This window comes from Amphiprion ocellaris, chromosome 3, assembly GCF_022539595.1.
Source record: "Amphiprion ocellaris isolate individual 3 ecotype Okinawa chromosome 3, ASM2253959v1, whole genome shotgun sequence".
In the NCBI taxonomy this organism is placed as follows: Eukaryota; Metazoa; Chordata; class Actinopteri; family Pomacentridae; genus Amphiprion; species Amphiprion ocellaris.
The window spans coordinates 15,928,471-15,939,692 of NC_072768.1; the positions used below are offsets into that span (position 1 = coordinate 15,928,471).

The 11,222-nt window shown below is 35.9% G+C and overlaps 1 long non-coding RNA gene across 1 annotated transcript; it reads left to right on the forward strand.

Moving 5' to 3' along the window:
- Window positions 1–2,822: 2,822 nt before the first annotated feature.
- Window positions 2,823–7,072, forward strand: LOC129348615 (uncharacterized). Its single transcript, XR_008601231.1, has 2 exons — window positions 2,823–3,199; window positions 6,591–7,072. It is a non-coding gene; the product is annotated as an uncharacterized LOC129348615 (long non-coding RNA).
- Window positions 7,073–11,222: the final 4,150 nt, after the last annotated feature.

The following is an 11,222-nucleotide window of genomic DNA, read 5'->3' on the forward strand; positions in this document are numbered from 1 at the left end:
CACACACACATATGTGCACACAACTCACTATTTCACTCCTCAGCTTAAGCTCTCATAAAGTATGGGAACACTGTGTGAGTGCCAGACAGCCCCAGTTAAGCTATGTGTCTATCATCCAGGTTTCTGTTCCCATATCTCACCATGTGTCTGTACCTCTGTTTGGCATGCAGGCAGCCACTAATGACACAGACTGAAGCATGCACACTGCTGTGCCAGGTGAACCATATTACAGTACTGCTGAGTTTAACAGTGCACAACTTTCATTTTGTGTCTGTAAAAGTTGGGGCACCCTGGGGCAAATTCCACTTTTTTGTTGATTTCTGATGGGAAAAGAAGAAAACACAACCCCAAGAGAAAATATACATAAAACATAAACCATTACTCAAATTGGGATTCACTGTTACTGTTCATTTTATTATCATACATTTAAATTACTTTTTCGAGCCAACTACAGTGAGAGTCTTTCTGATTGGAGAATTGCTACCTAATTCTTCTTTGCAGACCACTTCAGGTTCTGAGATATTCCTGTTCTGTCTTGGATGCACAGCACATCTAAGATCAGAGGACTGAGAGAGCCACTGTTAAAGCTTCAGCTTGTGTTGGTTGAAGTGGCTCATGGTGGATTTTGAGGTCTGCTTTGGATGTTAAAGCCTCTTTTCGGTTTCCATTTCTTGACAGACTGCATGACATTTACATCCAGAATTTCCTGGTATTTAGCAAAATCCACTCTTCCCTCTATCTGCGCTGTGCTTTTCGTGCCACCAACTGCCACTTAACCCCATAGCAGAATTTTCCACCGATGATTAGCTTTTCATCAAATGCTGTTCCTTTATTCATCTAAATAGTCACATTTTAACTTCGTCAGTTTCCTTCATTTGGTTCCAGAATGAGTCTAACTTATCCACATGTGGTTTTGCAGACTTCAGATATTGAGTTTTGTGATGAGGTTGCAGGTAATGTTCCCTTTTTTGTGTATTAAAGCTGCAGATCTGAAGGATGCACCACCACACCTGCATGAGCTGAACCTTCCTGCAGCTTATTTGTGTTTGCATTTCTAATCAACAGATGTTTATCTAAAAGTTTTATTGGTCCTCCACCTGTTGTCACGACTTCCACTGATTTCCGCGATTTCTTAATGATGTTAAAGACAGGGGAACATGAATGCTGAAAGCACTTTCGTATTTCTCCATGGCCTTCCCATGATTTGTGAGCATCAATTTTCTTCAAAGATTCTAAGTGTTTGCACAGGGTTTAAGGAGACTGCAGCCATGGTGATTTTTTTTTCTTCTTTTCACTTCAAAAATCAACAAAATATATGTATTTCGGTCCGTGTACGGATCTGGAAATTGGATTTTCCGTTCTGAAACGGGTATTGAAAAACAAAAAAACGAGTGGTTATTTGATTTTCGTTTTAAAATACAAAAATTAAAATTGAAATACAAGGTGTTTTTCCTTTTCATGATCAAAAAGGGATATACTTTTTTTTTTTTTAATAAATGCTTTGATTTTCGTTTTATATTTAGAATAATAAGAAAGTAAAATCAGTAAGAGACAGAAACGAAAAAAGGTCCGGTTTTTCATTTTCTGAGACCGGAAGTGGTCATCAGCAAGTGTGGAGCCAAACAGAGTACGGTGCATAGACTGTACATAATTTTTTTTTTCGTGAGTTTTCATCGTCAAAATGAGAGATCAGGTGGCCGATCTTAAAATAAATCAATATTGATTTTTTTTTATAGAGCGTTAAAGTTTTGCGAAGCCAGGGGGCGGGACTACTTGATTGACAGTCCGGTCTGGAATGATTGACAGGTCCTATGGAGGAGGCAGCAGAGACTCTGCTCTCCTCGTTTGGATTAATTCTGATATAATAACTGTTGCTTTATTTATCAGTGGAGCAGCAGAAGATTTTCCACAGACAGTTTTCCTGCCCGTTGGCTTGTTTTAACCAGTTTTCTGCCTTCGGCTGATTCTACCAGCAGACACTGAAAGGACTCATAGTAAGTAAATGTTTATTTTCGTATCGCTGCCGCTTTTAATGCACTTTATATGCAGCTTTAGTATCAGATATAATGTGTGCCATGCACTCCAGATGTTGGTGGAGTTTGTTTCAGTGTGTGTTGACCAGAGAAGAAAGTTAGCATAGTAAATATTAGCTTTAATGTTAGCGATGCTAACCGAGCTAGCTGCTCAGTCGTAGCCTGATTAAAGCTAACGTAGCATCAAGCTAATGCGTTGAGTTTCATGTAAACAGCTGAAGTGTGTTGTGTTCCTGTAATGTGGTTCATTAAGTTCATAAAACTGTGGCTGGTTGACATTAATGTAATGTTCAGGAAACTTAAATGTGATTAAAACAGTAACGTTAATGTTGTAGTAATCAGCTTTAGTTTGACGCTAAAACAGACTGATTTTAAATGATATCAGTTTCATTAATTTGTTGAAAATTGTCTCATTTGTTGTTGTGATGTTGCTGCTGATTCATTAAAAGCAGATGATCCGTGTTGAAGATACGTTTAGTTCTAGTATCAGAAGTACAAGAAGGAAAATGGAAGTTTAGTTCTACTACGTCAAAGATTTCAGGAATAAAATAACTAAATGACTCTTTGTGCCTCAAACTTTACTTTTACAATAAAGAAATAATGAAATAATCACAGATAATAAAAATATAAATAGCAGAGAAAACCTGAGAGAATAATTTCTTGAAAAGTCTGTGAAGGAAAAGCAGCTTTTTATCCTGAAAGATCAGAATCGGCTCCATCATCTGCATCTGACAGCATCAAGTCAACCAGAAAGAAAAGAAAATGACTTCTTTCTGATCACATCTGTTCTGCTGCTCACAGTCTGCTGCTGCTCACATTCTTCACATTTATTTATTTATTTATTTATTTAACGTTTCACCCACATCGTGCTTTAGGGCAGCCGGGTCGGACTTGATGTTTGAAATACTGACCGACAGCTCAGATTTAACTGTCTGTAGTTCCGTTTTGATGGGTGTTAAACTTTCACTCAAAGCCGCCAGGAGCTGGGTCTTTAAAATAACCGCCGTCTCGTTACAGAGTGAAAGTAGCAGTTCCTCCTTAAGGTCAGAGATTGCAGCATCTGAGGGCCTCTTCCAAAGAAGACGTAGTTGATGAAGGCGTTCTGGAGCAGGACCAGAAAGACCACGACCAAGCAGCCTTGAGATCTTAGGCAGCGTCTCCCTCAGGTGGGTGTCAACGGTGTTCACGGTCAGGTCTGTGGTAATCCCGTCAAAAAACAAAACAGAAATAAATCTAGATTATAAATCAACATGTAACCAAAGCACTCTGTATATAACGCCATAGTATAGGATGTAGTTCAGAAAATGTCACAGTATACTTTTCAAGAATAACATAGCATGGCCTGTAATTCATAGTATAGCATGGCAAAAAAAAAAACAAAAAAAAACAGATTATTATGTGGTTCAAAAAGTGCAAAATTATAGGATGTTGCCTAAAATTGTCATGTATGATATGTGGTTCAAAAAATGTCATAGTGCAGTATATTGTCAAAATAGTAGGTTATTCAAGAAAACATCAGAGTATAATATGTCGTCTAAAAAATGCCATAGAATAATATTTCATTGCACAAGTAAAAGTATAGTCATTTTTAAAAGTGTTTAACTTCTTATAATATGTTGCTAAAAAACAACAAAAAAAAACTAAAACAAAAAAAACGTCATAGTAATATACAATTTAAAAAGCCTATAGTATAGAGTGTCGCCCAACGCACGTCATAGTACAGCATGTCACTCAAAAAACATCGTAGTATAACCTTTGGTCTGACGAACGTCATACTATAGCATGTCGCCCAAAAAATGTCATAGTATAGCATGTCGCTCAAAAAACATCATAGTATAGTATGTTGCTCAAAAAATGTCATTGTATAACATGTCGCTCAAAAAACATCATTGTATAGGATGTCTCTCTAAAAATGTCATAGTATAGCATGGCTCTCTAAACTTGTCATAGTATAGCATGTTGCTCTAAAAACATCATAGTATAGCATGTCGTCCAAAAAACGTCAGAGTATAACCTTTGGTCTAAAAACGTCATAGTATACCATGTCGCTCTAAAAACATCATAGTATAGCTTTTGGTCCAACAAACATCATAGTTTAGAATGTCACTCTTAAAAGGTCATAGTATAGCATGTCGTCCAAATAACATCATAGTATAGCCTTTGGTCCAAAAAATGTCATAGTATAGCCTTTGGTCCAAAAAATGTCATAGTATAGCATGTCGTTCAACAAACATCATAGTATATGTAGTATGACTTTTTTTTCAAAGAAAACCTTTCTGGAGTGTTTTTCACGGCCTCCTTTACATTATTTCATCATATGGCACGTTTTTACAACATGTTGAAAAATCGCATTTTTTTTCAACCTAGTATACTGTGGCGTTTTTTTTGCGCCAAAATTCATGATTTTTTTTTTCAAAGAAAACCTTACCATAGTGTTTTTCACGGCCTCCTTTACATTTTTTCGTCATATGGCACGTTTTTACAACATGTTTAAAATTGACATTCTTCGACATAGTATACTATGGCGTTTTTTTTGCGCCAAAATTCATGATGATTTTTTTTTCAAAGAAAACCTTACCATAGTGTTTTTCACGGCCTCCTTTACATTATTTCATCATATGGGACGTTTTTACATGTTAAAAAATCAAATTTATTTTTCGACATAGTATACTATGGCATTTTTTGTGCCAAAATTCATGATGATTTTTTTTTCCAAGAAAACCTTTCTGGAGTCTTTTTCACTGCCTCCTTTACATTATTTCATCATATGGCACGTTTTTACAACATGTGGAAAAATCGCATTTTTTTTTGACATAGTATACTGTGGCGTTTTTTTTGCGCCAAAATTCATGATTTTTTTTTCAAAGAAAACCTTGCCATAGTGTTTTTCACGGCCTCCTTTACATTATTTCATCATATGGCACGTTTTTACATGTTGAAAAATCGCATTTTTCTTCGTCATAGTATACTATGGCTTTTTTTTGCGCCAGAATTCATGATTTTTTTTCAAAGAAAACCTTTCTGGAGTGTTTTTCACGGCCTCCTTTACATTATTTCATCATATGGCACGTTTTTACAACATGTTGAAAATTCTAATTTTTTTTTCGACATGGTATACTGTGGCCTTTTTTTGTGCCAAAATTCATGATGATTTTTTTTTTTCAAAGAAAACCTTACCATAGTGTTTTTCACGGCCTCCTTTACATTATTTCATCATATGGCACATTTATACAACATGTTGAAAAATCGCTTTTTTTTTCGACATGGTATACTATGGCGTTTTTTTGCACCAAAATTTGTGATGTTTTTTTTCAAAGAAAACCTCACCATAGTGTTTTTCACGGCCTCCTTTACATTATTTCATCATATGGCACGTTTTTACAACATGTTGAGAAATCGCAATTTTTTTTCGACATAGTATACATGGCGTTTTTTCGTGCCAAAATTCATTTTTTTTTCAAAGAAAACCTTACCATAGTGGATTTTACGGCCTACTTTACATTATTTCATCATGTGGCACGTTTTCACAACATGTTGAAAAATCGCATTTTTTTTCGACATAGTATACTATGGTGTTTTTTTGCGCCAAAATTCATGATGATTTTTTTTCAAAGAAAACCGTACCATAGTGTTTTTTACGGCCTACTTTACATTATTTCATCATATGGCACATTTTTACAACATGCTGAAAAATCGCATTTTTTTTCGACATAGTATACTGTGGCGTTTTTCTGCGCCAAAATTCATGATGATTTTTTTTTTCAAAGAAAACCTTTCTGGAGTGTTTTTCACAGCCTCTTTTACATTATTTCATTGTATGGCACGTTTTCACAACATGTTGAAAAATTGCATTTTTTTTCGACATAATATAGTATAGCATGTGGCTCAAAAAACGTCATAGTATAGCATGCCGCTCTAACATCATAGCATAGCATGTCGCTCTAAAAGCGGCATGGTATAGCATGTCGCTCAAAAACATCATAGTGTTGCATGTCGCTCTAAAAATGTCATAGTATAGCATGTCGCTCTAAAAGCGGCATGGTATAAGCATGTCGCTCTAAAAACGTCATAGTATAGCATGTCGCTCTAAAAACATCATAGTATAGCATGTGGCTCAAAAAACGTCATCGTGTAGCATGTCGCTCTAAAGGTGTCATAGTTTAGCATGTCGCTCTAAAAACGTCATAGAAAAGCCTTTAGTCCACAAAACTTTGCTTTGTCCCGGCTGTCTGATGTAGGTGAGGAGCAACACAAAAACAGTCCAAACGCTGGTTTCCAGAGGGTTAGACGAGTATTTATTTGAAAGAGTAAGTTTACAACAACACATGTGAGGGGGTTAAAAGCAAATGGGTGTTAGTAAAATAAAAATGAATCAACAGAACTAAAAGTGAACTTCATGTTGACATTGATGGGCATTCCAACCAGGAACAAAGTAAAAGATAATCAATACAAAAAACTCTTCCTGTTCACCTCTTAAAACCCAAAAACACACCACAGTAGCACCCTAAACTAAAACTACCAATGGGTTCCCTGTTTTCCTTTCTGAACAATTCAAAGGTCCCTCTCTATCTCCCCATATATCCACCAACCACTGGAACACATCTCCAAAGTTCTGCCGGTCCAGCTCAGCTTCCCTTCAGAAGAAGTTCCACCAGATGAAGGAGCCTTTTGAGAGGCAGCTGGCACGTGATTGGACTGTACTTTGGTCTGTTCCAATCCAGCTTCAGCTCCAGAGACGGCAGGCGGGACGAGTCAACGGAAGCCGGGTGGACGAAGGCATGCAGCTGAGTACAATCCAGAAAACAACAGAGGAGGAGTGCAGTGGCCCAGGGCCAGAACAAGCAGAGTATGTCTCTTAGAAAACATCATAGTATAGCCTTTGGTATGAAAAAACGCCATCATATACATCATATATTGTACAAATAACAAGTCAAAGGAAAGAGACATACATTGTAGAATTGTAGTAATTGTGGGCTGACTGATTTACTGATTATCACTATTTTTTACTGATTTACGGTAATAAATACATTTTAAAATGGCGCTACTTTGGCTCTGTACCTTTATCTGCCTGTGGTCGCTCTGTCTTCTGGAGTGATTTGATTGGTTATTTGTCCTCCTTTAACTTAACATCTGTAAACAAAACAAAACATATCAAGAAAGTTTTCTGTTAGAGTTTGTGTTCTTCAAAGTTTAACTCCAAGATTTTAAATACTTTCATTTACTGCAAATGAATATCTACTCCAAATGTCTCACTAATAATCATCATCGGCCTTAAAAACCCACAAAACACCCCTTTATACTCCGTCACACTTAGTACAGTCCGGTTCCCCCTTCTATAAATCTGATTGGAATCTTCCACTTCCTGTTTGTCAAAGTGGCCTTCTACCTGGACAGGTTTTGTTGGAGCTCATGCAACAAACATTTTGGGTAACTGCACTTTAATATGGATGGATGACACTGAATTAGAGTCTGTTTTAATGAGACTGAGTTAAGATGTGTAGCTGTCATTAAATAGGAAATTATTTCTCAGAATTCACAGAGAAAAGTCTGAAATGTTTGCTAGGTTAGCGTCCCACATGTTCTTTGGCTCAGCTAAAGCTAACTCTCTCCAACTTCTGGATCTCTTGAGTTGCTTGTTGTTAAAATATCTTGCTAGAGGTGCTGAAGCTCAGAAAGTCTGAGATGTTTGTTCAAAATAAGCTCATTCTCAATTCTTATCTGAACCGTCCTTTTGTTTGAACTTTCCCTAAACTTAGGAGTTAATGACAGAGCAGCACATCCAGACTCAGTCTCATTTATGTAGAGATTAAACTTCAGTGTCATTCATTGATGTTAAAGTGCAGTTTTTCAAAAGTTTGTTGCACATGCTCCCGACCAAAGCAGTCCAGGTGGAAGACGATGTGAAGAGAAAGCTCCAGAGGATGAATGTCACACATTTACATTGGAAATTAATGTCCTTTAATTAGACATTGTCATGCAAAAGTTGGATTTCCCTTTGTTGAGTGCTTTTTTGATGTTGGTTTCTAAATGTTTTCTGACACTCGGCCCCAAAGATTAAAACCTTCTACAGCTCACAAGCTGCAACAATTCACTCATTATCAACTATCTTTCTGACTAAACTAAGATAAAAAGTGAAAAACTGCCTGATTCCTGCATCATGAATGTAAATCTTTTTGGTTTTTATGACAGTAAACTGAATATATTTGGGTTTGACATTTTATAAACCAAAAGAAGAAATGAATTACTGGAGAAAACAATCAACAGATTAATGGACAAAGAAAATGTGTTTTCCAACATATATGGCTGAATTACTCCAACATTACAAGATACATACAATTTAAATTCTATTTTGTTTATATAATGCCAGTTACAGGTCAAATTGTCTCAAGACACTTTATTTTTTTGTCATACTTAAAATATGACAAAGTAAGAAATTTAAAGCTCTTGACTAACCCAATTTATTATTTGGTTTTTAAGAGATTAATTGACAATTAAAATAACTTTCCCCACTAAAAATAATAAACATGAGGTCAAATAGAAGGAACAGTTTTAAATTCTGCAGTCCCACAATGACAAGAATAAAGTTTGTCAACAAAAAGTAAATCTGCTGGTGGATTCCATTAAACTCCTAATAAATGATAATAAAGTGTGATACTAAAGGTTTGTGGTGCTAAAAATGTCCAAGTAAAGATATGAAGTTGAACATGTGGATGGAGGTTGGTAAAAGTTGACCTCCCTTCATTTCGCGACTCCATGGATTTTATGGCTGGTGGTGAAAGACCTGCTCTTCTAGTGGTCTTCCTTCTAGTCACTGTAAAAAGTCAGTCCATCCTGGCTGACTTCAACATCTCTTCATGACAACTTGTTCTGCCTCCGACCTGGTGGAAACTCCAGAAACTCGGGAAAACCCGTGGAGACTCGAAGAACTCGTGGAGACTCGAAAAACTCGTCGGGCGGGGGAAGGTGTGGTGGGCGGTGGGGGAAGGTGGGGGAGTAGAGGGGGGAGGCCGCCACCCACCTCCCCGCCTACTCTCCGCCCTGACTCCACCCAGACTCCGCCTTGGCCCTGCCCATGTGGTCACTTCAGAAACTACGATGCCAAAGGGACGACGAAATTATTTCTTTATATCTGATCTGTAGCTCAGTGAGTTAAGGACTTGCCTATGGAGCTGCAGGTCGCTGGTTCAAGACCAGACCCTTCTTAAGTTTTTTGAAAATCCTGACAAAGACCAAGAAAGAAAAAGGCCGGTGGTGGGTCTTGAACCTGCGACCTTCCACTTGGTAGTCCGTCTTCTTACTCCCTGAGCTATCCGCTCAGATACTAATTCTTCTCGTTTTTGCACATTTATCATCTATTTTTTGTCGTTTTCGAGTTTTTTTTTTATTCGAGTCTCGACTCGACTGTTTTTCTCAGGAGGTTGGGCTTCAGCCTTTGTGCTGGAGGGTGGAACCCTCAGTTCCAAGACTTTCCAAAGCCTCCACACCTCCCGAGTCCTCAGGACCTGAGCTTTCACACAGTCTGAGGGCTGAAATTTTCTAAGTCCCACAGTAGTTCTCTGTTAGTTTGAACCTTCAGACAGTCCAAGGACTGAAATCCTCTAAGTTCCTGAGTAGTTCTCTGTTAGTTTGAACCTTCAGACAGTCCAAGGACTGAAATCCTCTAAGTTCCTGAGTAGTTCTCTGTTAGTTTGAACCTTTAGACAGTCCAAGGACTGAAATCTTATAAGTTTCTCAGTACTTCTCTGTTAGTTTGAACTTTCTGGTTAACAGAAGCCTTAAAACTTGTGACCATGAGTCTTGATTTCACATTTCGACCATCCATCTGAGTTCTTCTCAGAACTTCACCTGTGGGTTTTCTAGAAATCCTTAACAAACTTTGATTCTCTTCACTGAACAGTAAAGTTTGTGGAGATCAGAAGGTAACATTAGTCTGATCGATGCCTTCAACTACTAGTAGACTTTATCTGGAAAGCAGTTTTCTGAAATGAGTTCTTAGTAAATCTGTCCACAATCAAACCAAGAACATAGAAAGAGGAAATGTTTGAAGAAACAACTTGATGTTTTCATTTCAGACTAGAAAACGCTTTAAGACCTTTCTCTGTTTTTGTTCTTTTTCGTCCTTTTTTTGTCTCTTCTGTTTAATTTGATCTTCTAAAGTTTAACTGGTGTCTTTTCAAATGTTTTGTTTTTAGTTAGATTCTTCTTAAATGTTTAGTTTTGCTCTTTTCTCACCTTTTATTCTTTTCTAATGTCTGATTTGATTTTGAAATATTTTGTCTTTTTAATGTTTATTTGTTGTTTTTTCAAATGTTTTATTGGCTTGTTTGAAAAATTCCTTTTTCTTTCCCAATGTTTAATTTTTTGATTAAATCTTTAAGGTTTTTCTTTTTAAATGTTTTACCACCTTTTAATGTTTCATTTTCTTTTTAAATGCTTCATTGTATTTTCTGTTTAATTCCAATTTAAAGTTTTATTGTCTTTAAGATTTAATTTTCGAATTAAATATTTAATTTGTAATTAAATGATTTGTCTTTTTAAAGGTTTAATAATCACTTAAATGTTTTGTATTTTTTAAAAATGTTTAATATTCTTCTTGTTTAATTGTATTTTTTAAATGTTTAATGATCTAAAATATTTCATCTTTAATGTTTAATACTTTTGTTTAAAAACATTTGTTTAATTTCATAATTGCATGTTTTGTATCTTCCATTTAATTTTCTAATTAAATATTTTGTCTCTTTAATATAATTTAATTGTATTTAATGTTTAATTTTCTTGTTAAAAGTTTTATTGTATTAAATGTTTTTTCCTTTGATTTAATTGCTTTTTTAAATGCAATTTATTTCTTTAATCTTATTTTGTCAAGATTTTAACCCCAACCTTAAAAATGAAATAAACCCTTAAATCACAATGAAAATACTTCCGTTGTCACAATCATGAGTTAGTCAATTATTCACTTTATCAATTCAACTTTATTTGTTTAGCACCTTTCACACAGATGACAGAACTAAACAAGCAAAGAGAAAAAACTACGCTAAAACTATGATTAAAACTCAAACACATATTTTTTAAAAAAAGATTTAACATGGTAATAAAGTATGTTGTGTCCAGGGGATGGAGGGAGTTTATTGAAGTCTTCTTGGGCTCACATGGGAAATCATTTAAAATATAAACTTGATATTCAGTCTA